At 48.1% G+C, this 13,934-nt stretch overlaps 1 protein-coding gene across 1 annotated transcript in view; it reads right to left on the bottom strand.

Moving 5' to 3' along the window:
• SPEF2 (sperm flagellar 2) overlaps positions 1-13,934 on the bottom strand; it is a gene marked incomplete at its 5' end in the record, with an annotated part of 550,273 nt that overhangs the window by 451,123 nt on the left and 85,216 nt on the right. The gene's annotated exons all lie outside the window — the stretch shown is intronic.

Below are 13,934 nucleotides of genomic sequence, written 5' to 3'. Positions count from 1 at the left end.
CCAACGCCGTGCAGAGACTGTCTGAGCCATAGCTTTAGCCGAGGCTCTCAAGACATCATACAGCAAGTCTGCCAAGTAGGCCAAGCCCAATTCCAGGGCCGGCCAATCAGCCCTCAAGGAAGGATCCGAGGGGGAAGCCCGCTGCACAATCGTCAGGCACGCCCTGGCCACATAGGAGCCGTAAACTGAGGCCTGCAAACTTAAAGCAGCCGCCTTGAAGGACGACCTTAAAGCCGCCTCCAATCTTCTGTCTTGGGCGTCCTTTAGGGCCGTGCCACCTTCCACCGGCAACACCGTTTTCTTAGTCACCGCAGTGATTAAAGAATCCACGGTAGGCCAAAGAAAGGCCTCCCGTTCACCTTCAGGCAGAGGATAGAGGCGGGACATAGCCCTAGCCACTTTCAGGCTCGCTTATGGGACATCCCATTGAGCCGAAATCAAGGTATGCATGGCCTCATGCACGTGGAAGGTTCTAGGCGGGCGCTTCGTCCCCAGCATAATGGCAGAGCCAGCAGAGGCTGAGGGAGAGACGTCCTCCGGAGAGGAAATCTTCAAAATGGTCATGGCCTGCACTAACAGGTTGGGCAAATCCTCTGAGCAAAAGATCCGTGCTGCAGAGGGGTCATCCGCTCCATCCGAGCGGGAATCCGTAGCCTCCAAGGAATTCCCAAAGGACCGTTGGGAGAACTCAGATACGCTGCCCTCATCTACATCAGAGGGGACAGAGTCCTCTAGGGCCTGGAAATCCACCCGAGGGCGTTTGCTTGCGTTTTGCATAAGGAAAGCCTGATGCAGCAGCAAAATGAACTCAGGGGAGAAACCCCCCAGACTGTGCACTTCTGCAGCCTGGGCCACGGCCCTAGACGCACCCTCAACCGGCGCTCGCAACAGCGGGGGAGAAACATGCTGCGCATCCAAAATGGCGTCCAGCGCAAAACTCCGAAAAGGAGCCGCACGGGAAAAACGGCGCTTAACTTTGGCCGCTTTCTTGCCGTCGCCCGAATCAAGGGCGACCATAGCATTAACGTCTCCCACCTCGAGGGCGGCCCAAGAAGAAGCCGTCCGAGCAGAGTGGCCGGCCAAAATGGGGGGGGGGGGGGGGGCAGCAGCGGGGGATGGGCGTTTATGGCGGGAAATACCGCCGCACCGGAGGAAGAACCGGGACACTGACCAGCCTCCAAACTGACGCCCAAAAAAGGCGATTCAGGCTTTGAAACCCCCGCATCCCCGCTAGACGCGCACATGCGGTCCGGGGAACGATTCTTCGCGCCCTCGCCCTCCGACGCAATAGGCCACGTGGAGACCGATCGGGGAACCCTCCTGCCCGCTACAAAAGGTAAAAATTACCTGCTTCTCGCTCCAAACTGTAACGAACTGGTGTCCCAGTGAGCAGCTGCAATAAACGCTGATATAAACGTTGAAATAAACGTTGAAATAAACGCCCTTAAAGGACGTTCAAATTTTTTTATTTTTTTTTTACGGAGCCAGCGGGAGGGGGGAGAAAAGGAGGGACCTGGCACCACCAGGTTTGCACTTGCTCAAGAAGAGCCCTCAACCCCAGGTACTCAACAAAACCTAAGGATTAGGCTTGGAGACCTAGCCAGAGCTGCTGCTGCTGCTGTGTGTGACCACCACCTGCTGAGATAGAGAACATTCTGAGGAGTTTCCAGCAGCACATGACCACATATAGGGAGGCAAAAGGATTGCTCTCTATCTCCACCTGCTGGTAGATGGACACAACCCACCAGTCTATGGATTGATCAGCATGATGATATGGAAGAAGAATTTGACAGTGTTTAAAAAACTGCTGAAACAGCATTTGTTCTCACAAGTTGGTTTTTGAATTACAATTGCAATAACTGTAGAATCACTGTTTGATTGATTACCTTTTGCCATGTTTTAATGTCTGTGGTATGATTTTGTGTGGAACATGTTTTATTATGAGGCATATTTTCAAAGCACTTAGACTTAGATTGGGTGGCAGAGCCGGTGGCGGGAGGCGGGGATGGTGCTGGGCAGACTTATACGGTCTGTGCCAGAGCCGGTGGTGGGAGGCGGGGCTGGTGGTTGGGAGGCGGGGATAGTGCTGGGCAGACTTATATGGTCTGTGCCCTGAAAAGGACAAGTACAAATCAAGGTAAGTTATACACAAAAAGTAGCACATATGAGTTTATCTTGTTGGGCAGACTGGATGGACCGTGCAGGTCTTTTTCTGCCGTCATCTACTATGTTACTATGTTACTTACAAAGTTGCAAATCATATAATTTTTGATATGATGTCTAAGTCTGACTTTGGATGTTTTGTCCAAAATGTCCAGAATCCGAGTAGTTGCAATACAGACAGAGAGAGCACTACAGTATACAAATAGACAAATCCAAAGAAAAAAGCAACACTGGGCCTTCAGAACTAGGACAACAGGAGTACTTTATTAATCAATGACCCCCAAAGAAAAAAGCAACACTGGGCCTTCAGAACTAGGACAACAGGAGTACTTTATTAATCAATGATTAATCATTGATTAATAAAGTACTCCTGTTGTCCTAGTTCTGAAGTGTTGCTTTTTTCTTTGGACAGAATCCGAGTAGCAAATATACCCATTTTCGAAACAGCAAAACATCTTTTTTTTTTCAAACAGCCACTTGTTAGATGTTTTTGTGGTCTGTGCATTTATCTTTTTGTTCCATTTCTGGAAAAAAATGTTCAAGTGAAAAATGAACAAAATCAAGCCATTGGGATGTAGGAGGAGCCGGCACAGCCACATAAACATCCTTGCAAAGAAGTGCAGCATCCTAGGGGGCACTGCAGGACTCCACCTAAAAGCTCCCAGGTACACATCTCACCATTACCCACTTATATTGTATGGTGAGACCTTCAAAACCCACCAAAAAACTACTGTACAGCCACAGGCGGTCAGTGGCCCAACTGTTTGGGGAGGCTAAAGGGGGTGGGGTTTACATCCATAATTGTCTGACACAGAAAAAAATAAGTAAAAATAAAAGTTACAATTAACACATTTTATTAAATGTATGTATTAGATATGCATTAGGGGCTTAAACAAAAGAGATCTGCATGAAACAAAATATTTTTTTATTTTGACTTAAAACCTTCAGTGTCAACTTGGGGGGGAAGGGGAGGGGGAAAAGGGGGAAGGGGGAAAGATTAAGAAAAGGGGGGTTCGGTTTAATGGGTTAAACAGAAAAGAACTGTAACTGTATTACAAATAATGTTCATACTTATCTCTTGAATAAAAACGATTTAAACATAACCTTCAGAGTCAGCAGCACCTACCTCTCTCCTCCTGAAATCCAACGTGCGCTGCGCTGTGTGTCACAATTTCTGGGTCTGGGAACACCTCAGACACTCTTATCCAGCCTTCAGTCACAGTGATGATGGCCCCTCCCGCGTGTTCCCGCCTATGCTGAACAGGAAGTGACAGGACGGGAGCTCTCTAGGGAAGGCTGACTGACTGGCTGAGCCTGTGAGGCAAGAAGCACATCATGATGATGCGATCAGTGACGTTGCGAGCCTGAACCGAACGAAGCCGGTTTAAGGCGGATTGGCGCCGGCGGTGTGGAGTGGAGGCAAAAAGAGGAGGAGGAGCATGGGAAGCGGCGCACGGTGACGATGAGAGACCAAGTAGCGGGCGGAACTGGGCATGGGCTGGGCAGCATGGCGAGCCGGCAGCAGCACTGTCTGCAAAGAAGAGTCAGGACTGGTCTACTCTCGGAGTCGGAGAGAAAGAAACAGCTGATCCATCCTGCTGCGGCTGGGGAGGCTTAGCCTCCCCAAGCCTCTTATACCGGGCGCCTATGTGTACAGCATTGCAATAGCCCTTATGGCTGCAGGTGTCACCTGTATGTGAGTACAGTAGGTTTTGGTAGGTTTTGGAGGGCTTACACTTTCCACCACAAGAGTAACAGTTAGAGTGGAATATAGGCCTGGATCCCCTTCTCCAAAGTGAACTGTACTGACCACTAGGCTATACCAGACACGTGCTTGCTGTTCTAATAGGACTGGCTATAACATCTGAGGCTGGTATGTATTGTTTCTTTTACATTTTTGAGGGGTGGAAGGGGGTCATTCCTTTATTCCTCCACAGGTCATATGGTCAGTTAGGGCACTTTTTGTGGCTTAGTCGTTATTAAAACAGGTCTAGTCAAACATCTTAGTTTTAGTCCTGGATGTTTTCATTTTGTTCCTTTATGGTTGAAAAATGTCCAGGTCTTAGGAACGCCAAAATCCCACTCTTAAAACGCCTCCAACCAAGGGCGTAGCCAGACCTTGGCAGGAGGGGGTCCAGAGCTCGAGGTGAGAGGGCAGTTTAGCCCGCCTCCCCCAGCCGCCAACCCCCCCACCACTTTCGATCCCCCCTCCCCCGCCGCCGCCAGGTACGTCTGCTGGCGGAGGTACCCAACCCCCGCCAGCTGAAGTCTTCTTCAGTGCCGGTCTCCGGCACCTTTGCTAATCTGTTTCTGTGAGGCCTGACTCCTGATGTCCTGCATGTTACGTGCACACAGGACGTCAGGAGTCACTCAGGACTCACAGAAACAGATCAGCGAAGGCACCGGAGATTGGCGCTGAAGAAGACTTCGGCTGGCGGGGGTTGGGGAAATGCCAACAAAAGGTACCTAGCGGCGGGGGAGGGTCAGCAGTGGCGGGGAGGTTGAAAGTAGAGGGGACCAGGGCTAAACCTGTGGAGGCCCATGCCCCCGTGGCCCCAGGATAAACCTGTGGAGGCCCATGCCCCCGTGGCCCCACCTATCTACGCCCCTGCCTCCAACACACTCCCTTGTGATTTGAACGAACTGCATAGAAAAACCTCTGGAAAATGGGTTTCGAAAATACCGAATTGGATGTTTTGGTGAGAAAAACATACAAATGTTGCTTTATGCCACTTTTTAGACAGTTTCTCTTTTGAAAATGAGCCTCACAGTAATCTATGGAACTTTGTAAATCTAAGTGCTTTGAAAACGAGTCCCTTAGTATGTTACTCTACAGATCTCACCGCGACCTCTCTAACCTCATCTCTATTCCTCTACTTCCCACCTCTTCTCTTTTTTTTTTTTAATTATTTATTTATTTATTTAAACATTTTACAAGCATCAACATCTTGTATAAGGAAAAAACAGAGATAGAAATACACACAAACAGATATACAGTGGGGGAAATAAGTATTTGATCCCTTGCTGATTTTGTAAGTTTGCCCACTGACAAAGACATGAGCAGCCCATAATTGAAGGGTAGGTTATTGGTAACAGTGAGAGATAGCACATCACAAATTAAATCCGGAAAATCACATTGTGGAAAGTATATGAATTTATTTGCATTCTGCAGAGGGAAATAAGTATTTGATCCCCCACCAACCAGTAAGAGATCTGGCCCCTACAGACCAGGTAGATGCTCCAAATCAACTCGTTACCTGCATGACAGACAGCTGTCGGCAATGGTCACCTGTATGAAAGACACCTGTCCACAGACTCAGTGAATCAGTCAGACTCTAACCTCTACAAAATGGCCAAGAGCAAGGAGCTGTCTAAGGATGTCAGGGACAAGATCATACACCTGCACAAGGCTGGAATGGGCTACAAAACCATCAGTAAGACGCTGGGCAAGAAGGAGACAACTGTTGGTGCCATAGTAAGAAAATGGAAGAAGTACAAAATGACTGTCAATTGACAAAGATCTGGGGCTCCACGCAAAATCTCACCTCGTGGGGTATCCTTGATCATGAGGAAGGTTAGAAATCAGCCTACAACTACAAGGGGGGAACTTGTCAATGATCTCAAGGCAGCTGGGACCACTGTCACCACGAAAACCATTGGTAACACATTACGACATAACGGATTGCAATCCTGCAGTGCCCGCAAGGTCCCCCTGCTCCGGAAGGCACATGTGACGGCCCGTCTGAAGTTTGCCAGTGAACACCTGGATGATGCCGAGAGTGATTGGGAGAAGGTGCTGTGGTCAGATGAGACAAAAATTGAGCTCTTTGGCATGAACTCAACTCGCCGTGTTTGGAGGAAGAGAAATGCTGCCTATGACCCAAAGAACACCGTCCCCACTGTCAAGCATGGAGGTGGAAATGTTATGTTTTGGGGGTGTTTCTCTGCTAAGGGCACAGGACTACTTCACCGCATCAATGGGAGAATGGATGGGGCCATGTACCGTACAATTCTGAGTGACAACCTCCTTCCCTCCGCCAGGGCCTTAAAAATGGGTCGTGGCTGGGTCTTCCAGCACGACAATGACCCAAAACATACAGCCAAGGCAACAAAGGAGTGGCTCAGGAAGAAGCACATTAGGGTCATGGAGTGGCCTAGCCAGTCACCAGACCTTAATCCCATTGAAAACTTATGGAGGGAGCTGAAGCTGCGAGTTGCCAAGCGACAGCCCAGAACTCTTAATGATTTAGAGATGATCTGCAAAGAGGAGTGGACCAAAATTCCTCCTGACATGTGTGCAAACCTCATCATCAACTACAGAAGACGTCTGACCGCTGTGCTTGCCAACAAGGGTTTTGCCACCAAGTATTAGGTCTTGTTTGCCAGAGGGATTAAATACTTATTTCCCTCTGCAGAATGCAAATAAATTCATATACTTTCCACAATGTGATTTTCCGGATTTAATTTGTGATGTGCTATCTCTCACTGTTACCAATAACCTACCCTTCAATTATGGGCTGCTCATGTCTTTGTCAGTGGGCAAACTTACAAAATCAGCAAGGGATCAAATACTTATTTCCCCCACTGTAAGAGTGGATATATTCCCACTCTCCAAAATTGTAAGTCAAATTATGCTACTCTTCCTTAGACCACAAGTATGGGGGGTTAGTTGTTTAATTTAGAGAGATCTAAAAAGAAAATTAAATAAAAGAAAATGGCCTGACTCTAATCTACCCAAATATTTTCCATGTTAACCGTTATTATCTTAAGCTGGATTCACATTGGAAAGCTTTTTTTGTTCTATAAAACATTTAAGCTGTTGTGGTTCAAAAAAACCATATTTAGCATTCAAATATTTAACTAAACATTTGCATGGGTAGGACAACAAAAAAGTGGCTCCAAGTGCTCGGGTTTCTTCTCTCATAGTTAGAAATACTTTCCTTCTGTCCTGAGTAGTTTTTGTAACATCAGGATATATCCAAAGTCTTGACCCACAAAAGGGCTTCATAGAATTCTTAAAGTATAATTTGAACAATGAGGTCATATCTTGTTCGAAAACAAAGGATATTAACAACTAGTAAAAAAGGCCCGTTTCTGACACAAATGAAACGGGCGCTAGCAAGGTTTTCCTTGGAGTGTGTATGTTTGGGAGAGTGTATGTGAGAGTGACTGTTTGAGAGTCAGAGTGAAAGTGTGAGTGTGTGAGAGAGAGAGTGAGTCTGGGTGTGAGTGTGTTTGTGAGAGAGTGTATGTGTGAGAATGAGAGTGTGTGCAAGTGTGTATGTGAGACACAGTGTGAGAGAGAGTGTGTGTATGAGACCAAGCGAGTGTGTGAGTGACTGTGTGGCACATAGAGAGTGAATGTGATACAGCTTGTAGCGCTATAGAAATGCTAAATAGTAGTAGTAGTAGTGTGAGACAGAGTGTGTGAGAGTGAGAGTCAGAAAGACATTGTATATGAGAGAGAGAGTGTGAGCCGTGCCCTCCCAATCCATGGCCATCTGTCCCCTGCCCCCTCCATTCATCCTTTTCCAGCAATTCCCCTCTCTCCCTGAGCCCTGCCCTCCCAATCCATGGCCATCCATGTTTCTCTGTCACCTGCCCCCTCCATTCATCCCTATCCAGCATTTCCCCTCTCTGCCTGAGGCCTGCCCTGCAATCCATATCCATCCATGCCCATCTGACCCCTCCATTCATCCCTATCCAGCAATTCCCCTCTCCCTGAGTCCTGCTCTTCCAATCCATGCCCATCCATGCTCCTCTGTCACCTGGCCCCTCCATTTTTCCCTATCCAGCATTTCCCCTCTCTGCCTGAGGCCTGTCCTGCAATCCATATCCATCCATGCCCATCTGTCCCCTCCATTCATCCCTATCCAGCAATTCCCCTCTCCCTGAGTCCTGCCCTTCCAATCCATGCCCATCCATGCTCCTCTGTCACCTGGCCCCTCCATTCATCCCTATCCAGCATTTCCCCTCTCTGCCTGAGGCCTGCCCTGCAATCCATATCCATCCATGCCCATCTGTCCCCTCCATTCATCCCTATCCAGCAATTCCCCTCTCCCTGAGTCCTGCCCTTCCAATCCATGCCCATCCATGCTCCTCTGTCACCTGGCCCCTCCATTTTTCTCTATCCAGCATTTTCCCTCTCTGCCTGAGGCCTGCCCTGCAATCCATATCCATCCATGGCCATCTGTCCCCTCCATTCATCCCTATCCAGCAATTTCCCTCTCCCTGAGTCCTGCCCTTCCAATCCATGCTCATCTGTCACCTGGCCCCTCCATTTTTCCCTATCCAGCAATTGCCCTCTCTACCTGAGGCCTGCCCTGCAATCCATATCCATCCATGCCCATCTGTCCCCTCTATTCATCCCTATCCAGCAATTTCCCTCTCTCCCTTAGTCCTGCCCTCCCAATCCATGCCCATCCATGCTCCTCTGTCCCCTGGCCCCTTCATTCATCCATTTCCAGTAATTCCCCTCTCTCCCTGAGCCCTGCCCTCCCATTCCATGCCCATCCATGCTCCTCTGTCCCCTGCCGCCTCCATTCATCCTTTTCCAGCAAGTCCCCTCTCTCCCTTCCATGACCCCCCCCCTCGCATCCATGCTCCTCTCTCTCCCATGTCCCAGCCTGGCCCGCCCTCTTCTCCCCCCCCCCTTCGCATCCATGTCCCCCCCTTCGCATCCATGCATCCCCCCCCCCTTCCCATCCATGCATCCCTTTTTTTTTTTCTTCTTCGTTTTAACTTTACCTCCGTGGCGGTTCGTGCAGCGAAACGTCAGGGAAGGAGGCGGCGCTCCCGACGTCTTGCTTTCCCTTCGCTGTCTCCCGCCTTCTTTTGAAGGCGGAACACAGCGAAGGGAAGGCTAGACGTCGGGAGCGCCGCCTCCTTCCCTGACGCTTCGCTTCCGGATTTGTTTGGTTTGAGGCGAGGGCGGGGCAAAGACGGCTGGCTGGCTTGAAGGCTTCACACCACGAATCCGGCGCGAACCCTTCAGCCTGGGAGTGACGTCAGATGGCTTCATGGCTTCAAGGCTTCAAGGCTTCAAGGCTTCACAGAACGTTGTCCTCAGAACGTTGAGGGTGCGTTTTATTATATTAGATGTTTGTCGTTGAGATATGGCAGAGAAGGATTGTTCAAGAAATGTTGATATATCCTGTAAATTATGTCCACCTTCAGCTTGAGGTCCTTCCTCCAATTCCCCCTGACTTTTTTTTGGAGAGGAAATATAGAAAATCTTATTTACAGGAGGTATAACCGAGGGGGAATATTGTAGTACCTCAATTAAATATTTTCGGAATAATTCCATCGGGCCAATGCCTTCTATTATGGGAAAATTCAGAATTCTTAAATTCAATCGTTTGTTTTGATTTTCAATTTGTTCAATTTTCCTCATCATAACTGTTTTATCTTTAATTAAAGTCATATGTATTGCCTTCAACGTTCTTATCTCAGCCTGAATCGTTTCAAATTTTTCAGAACAGTCAGTTTTAATATTTTCCATCATTTCAGTTAAAGAATTAACTTTACTCACAAGAAGATTAGTCTCCCGAGCAGTATTCGTCACTATCGTTGTCAGACCTTGAATAGCCTTCCTTATCGAATCCAGCGTTACCTCCTGTGGAGGAAAAAGCTCCAACGGTGTTTCCTCTGCTTGCTCCGGGGTAGCGCCGCCATTTTCAGAGCCGTCTCTATCGCCTTCCGAAGAGATCAGGTCCAACATCCTCCCTCTCAAGCGGGCAGGACACGGAGGGGTGTTAACGTCCGGCGGTGAAAGAGATGTTTCGGTAGCCAAGAGGGAAGTTGCTCCCTCAATTTCTCTCGACGCAGCTTGCAACACGCTGGTCACTCGAGGGTAGCTCGTGGTGAAACGGTCCAGGGTTGTCTGGAGGGGCGTAGAGGTAAGGAGCACCGGCGGTTTACTCGTCACCAAGCCTTTCCTCTTAGTGTGAGGCATTATTATTATCGTTGCAAAAGGAAAAGAGGTTCACATCCAGAACTCTTGGAGCGTTCAACCTCGGGTGAGAGTCGCCATCTTGGACACCCCCCCCCCCTGCCCTTCTCTTGTGCCCTATGGAATGCCCACTCTATCTGTAACAAACTCCCCTATATCCAGGACCTCTTTATCTCGTGTCACCTCCATCTGCTCGCCATAACAGAAACCTGGCTCTGCCCTGATGACTCTGCTTCAGTCGCAGCCCTCTGCCATGGCGGTTATCTTTTTTAACATACTCCTCGCCCTGCTGGTCGCAGGGGGCGGTGTTAGACTACTTCTCTCTCCCTCCTCCAAATTTCAAACCCTTCTTCCACCTCAATCTCACTGTTTTTCCTCCTTTGAAGTCCACTCTATCCGCCTTTTCTCTCCTCTGCCTCTTCGAATAGCGGTCATTTATCGTCCCCCTGATAAGTCCCTTTCATCCTTTCTCAGTGACTTTGATGCCTGGCTTGCCTTCTTCCATGATCCTTCCTCCCCCTCTCTCATCCTTGGTGACTTGAATATTCCTGCTAATGATCCTTCCAACTCTTATATTTCCAAGTTACTCGCTTTAACATCCTCCTTTAATCTCCAACTATGCTCCACCTCCCCCACTCATCAAAATGGTCACTGCTTTGATCTCATCTTCTCCTCCAACTGTTCACCTTCTAGTTTCCTTGCCTCTGATCGTCCCCTCTCTGATCACCATCTTATAACTTTCACACTTAAATCTCCTCCCTCCCAGTCCTGTCCTATCTTATCTAATTTATCTAGGAATCTTCACAATATTGACCCTTCATCTCTATCCTCCCATGTTTCAAACCTCCTCTCTACTGTGGCACCATCCACGTCTGTCAACGAGGCTGTTTCTTCTTACAACAATACTCTATCCTCTGCCTTAGACACTCTTGCACCTTTGATGACCTGTCCTATAAGGCGTACAAAACCCCAACCTTGGCTGACTTCTAATATCCGCTACCTACGTTCCTGTACCCGCTCCGTCGAACGCCTCTGGCGGAAATCTCGGGCCCTTGCTGATTTCTTACACTTTAAGTTCATGCTGACCTCCTTCCAATCTGCTCTTTTACGCGCCAAACAGGATTATTATATCCAACTGACCAACTCTCTTGGCTCTAACCCTCAACTTCTCTTCACCACATTTAACTCTCTCCTCAAGGTGCCCCCTCCCCCAACTCCCCCTTCATTATCTCGTCAGACCCTTGCTGAATTCTTTCACGACAAGGTTCAAAAGATAAACCTTGAATTCTCTACCTCGCCACCTCTCCCTCCACTAGTCCGTTCCCCTCTCTCTCATTCCCCTCATTCCTTTCCTCCTTTCCTGAAGTTACTATAGAGGAAACTACACTTCTCCTTTCTTCCTCAAAATGTACCACCTGTTCCTCTGATCCCATTCCCACCCACCTTCTTAATGCCATCTCACTTGCTCTTATTCCTTTTATCTGTCACGTTCTCAACCTCTCACTTTCCACTGAGACTGTCCCTGCTGCCTTTAAACATGCTGTGGTCACACCTCTCCTTAAGAAGCCTTCACTCGACCCTACTTGTCCCTCTAATTACTGACCCATCTCCCTCCTCCCTTTTCTCTCCAAATTACTTGAGCGTGCTGTTCACCGCCGCTGCCTTGATTTTCTCTCCTCACATGCTATTCTTGACCCACTACAATCTGGTTTTCGTCCTCTCCACTCAACCGAAACTGCGCTTACTAAAGTCTCCAATGACCTATTACTGGCTAAATCCAGAGGTCTCTATTCCATCCTCATTCAGCAATGTCAGACAAGCATACTGAAGCTTTGGTTTGGATGCAAGGTGAGATATCAGGGGTAGAAAGGTAGATTTGGGAGTCATCAGCATAGAGATGGTAGGAAAAGCCATGTGATGAAATTAATGAACCAAGGGAAGAAGTGTAGATAGGAAAGAGGAGGGGACCAAGAACAGAACCCTGAGGTACGCCGACAGGCAGAGGGATAGAAGTAGAAGAGGATCCACCAGAGTGAACACTGAAGGTGCAGAGGGAGAGGTAGGAAGAGAACCAGGAAAGGACAGAGCCCTGAAATCCAAGTGAGGACAGGATATCGAGGAGTATGCTATTCTTGACCCACTACAATCTGGTTTTCGTCCTCTCCACTCAACCGAAACTGCGCTTACTAAAGTCTCCAATGACCTATTACTGGCTAAATCCAGAGGTCTCTATTCCATCCTCATTCTTCTTGATCTTTCCGCTGCTTTTGACACTGTCGATCACAGCATACTCCTCGATATCCTGTCCTCACTTGGATTTCAGGGCTCTGTCCTTTCCTGGTTCTCTTCCTACCTCTCCCTCTGCACCTTCAGTGTTCACTCTGGTGGATCCTCTTCTACTTCTATCCCTCTGCCTGTCGGCGTACCTCAGGGTTCTGTTCTTGGTCCCCTCCTCTTTTCTATCTACACTTCTTCCCTTGGTTCATTAATTTCATCACATGGCTTTTCCTACCATCTCTATGCTGATGACTCCCAAATCTACCTTTCTACCCCTGATATCTCACCTTGCATCCAACCAAAGCTTCAGCATGCTTGTCTGACATTGCTGTCTGGATGTCTCAACGCCACCTGAAATTAAACATGACCAAAACCGAGCTTCTCATTTTTCCCCCCAAACCCACCTCACCACTCCCCCCGTTTTCTATTTCTGTTAATGGCTCTCTCATTCTCCCTGTCTCCTCAGCTCAAAACCTTGGGGTCATCTTTGACTCTTCTCTCTCCTTCTCTGCTCATATCCAGCAAATCGCCAAGACCTGTCGTTTCTTTCTTTACAACATCCGTAAAATCCGCCCCTTTCTTTCCGAGCACCCTACCAAAACCCTCATCCACACCCTTGTCACCTCTCATTTACACTACTGCAATCTGCTTCTTGCTGGCCTCCCACTTAGTCACCTCTCCCCTCTCCAAATCGGTTCAAAACTCTGCTGCCCATCTCGTCTTCCACCAGGGTCGCTTTACTCATACTACCCCTCTCCTCAAGTCGCTTCACTGGCTCCCTATCCGTCTTCGTATCCTGTTCAAATTTCTTCTACTAACCTATAAATGTACTCACTCTGCTGCTCCCCATTATCTCTCCACACTCGTCCTTCCCTACACCCCTTCCCGTGCACTCCGCTCCATGGATAAATCCTTCTTATCTGTTCCCTTCTCCACTACTGCCAACTCCAGACTTCGCGCCTTCTGTCTCGCTGCACCCTACGCCTGGAATAAACTTCCTGAGCCCCTACGTCTTGCCCCATCCTTGGCCACCTTTAAATCTAGACTGAAAGCCCACCTCTTTAGCATTGCTTTTGACTCGTAACCACTTGTAACCTCCTCTCCTCCTTCCTGTACACATTAATTGATTTGATTACTTTATTTTTTGTCTATTAGATTGTAAGCTCTTTGAGCAGGGACTGTCTTTCTTCTATGTTTGTGGAGCGCTGCGTACACCTTGTAGCGCTATAGAAATGCTAAATAGTAGTAGTAGTAGTACACAAAAGCAGAATATAAATTGAAATAAATGAAAAAGAAATAAAACTTGAAAACTGTAAGGAACTTAAAAAAAAACATACACACACACAACTGTGACAGGGCTTACAGAATGAACTAAAAACTTTTCTAACAAGTTTTACGTTCTGAGGCAATTGCAACAGAAAACGCATCTAATTAGCTTCACAGAAAACATTAGATTAAGGAGGTCCCAAGTGACAGCAGAAGATGGGAACAGACACACATGAGCGGTAAGCCTACCCAAAGGCTTATAGAAAAAGTTGCCAAG

The sequence above is a fragment of the Microcaecilia unicolor genome, chromosome 2, assembly GCF_901765095.1.
Source record: "Microcaecilia unicolor chromosome 2, aMicUni1.1, whole genome shotgun sequence".
Taxonomy (NCBI): Eukaryota; Metazoa; Chordata; class Amphibia; order Gymnophiona; family Siphonopidae; genus Microcaecilia; species Microcaecilia unicolor.
This window is presented reverse-complemented; position numbering and strand designations above follow the sequence as displayed.